Source organism: Aplysia californica, unplaced genomic scaffold (genome assembly GCF_000002075.1).
Source record: "Aplysia californica isolate F4 #8 unplaced genomic scaffold, AplCal3.0 scaffold00702, whole genome shotgun sequence".
In the NCBI taxonomy this organism is placed as follows: domain Eukaryota; kingdom Metazoa; phylum Mollusca; class Gastropoda; order Aplysiida; family Aplysiidae; genus Aplysia; species Aplysia californica.
Window position 1 is genome coordinate 140,209 of NW_004797972.1, and position 880 is coordinate 141,088.

Here is an 880-nt window from a genome sequence, read left to right on the forward strand (position 1 = left end):
TAGAGAGGGGAAAGTGTGTGAGGCACAGGGTGAAGGAAGGACGCCCAGAGAGAGAGGGGAAAGTGTGTGAGGCACAGGGTGAAGGAAGGATGCCAAGATAGAGAGGGGAAAGTGTGTGAGACACAGGGTGAAGGTAGGACGCCCACATAGAGAGGGGAAAGTGTGTGAGACACAGGGTGAAGGTAGGACGCCCAGAGAGAGAGGGGAAAGTGTGTGAGGCACAGGGTGAAGGTAGGATGCCACGATAGAGAGGGGAAAGTGTGTGAGGCACAGGGTGAAGGTAGGATGCCAAGATAGAGAGGGGAAAGTGTGTGAGGCACAGGGTGAAGGAAGGATGCCAAGATAGAGAGGGGAAAGTGTGTGAGGCACAGGGTGAAGGAAGGACGCCCACATAGAGAGGGGAAAGTGTGGGAGACACAGGGTGAAGGAAGGACGCCCACATAGTGAGGGGAATGTGTGTGAGACACAGGGTGAAGGAAGGATGCCCACATAGAGAGGGGAAAGTGTGTGAGACACAGGGTGAAGGAAGGACGCCCACATAGAGAGGGGAAAGTGTGTGAGGCACAGGGTGAAGGAAGGACGCCCACATAGAGAGGGGAAAGTGTGGGAGACACAGGGTGAAGGAAGGACGCCCACATAGTGAGGGGAATGTGTGTGAGGCACAGGGTGAAGGAAGGACCCCGGGAGAAGCAGGGGAAAGTGTGTGAGAGTTGTTCTGTAGCAAGGAGGACATGCCTCTGTAACATAGCAGCAGTGGACACAGGGTGAAGGAGGGACCCCGGGAGAAGCAGGGGAAAATGTGTAACGTGAGGTTTTTTTTTGTTTCACTTCTTTTTAAAAATCTTAGGTTGATTGTTTCGGTTGAAATTTCAATACCCCC

General features: G+C 53.4%; 1 protein-coding gene across 1 annotated transcript in view; it reads right to left on the bottom strand.

Annotated features, from left to right (window-relative positions):
* Nucleotides 1-880, bottom strand: part of LOC106013175 (stereocilin) — a gene marked incomplete in the record, with an annotated part of 24,060 nt that overhangs the window by 21,236 nt on the left and 1,944 nt on the right.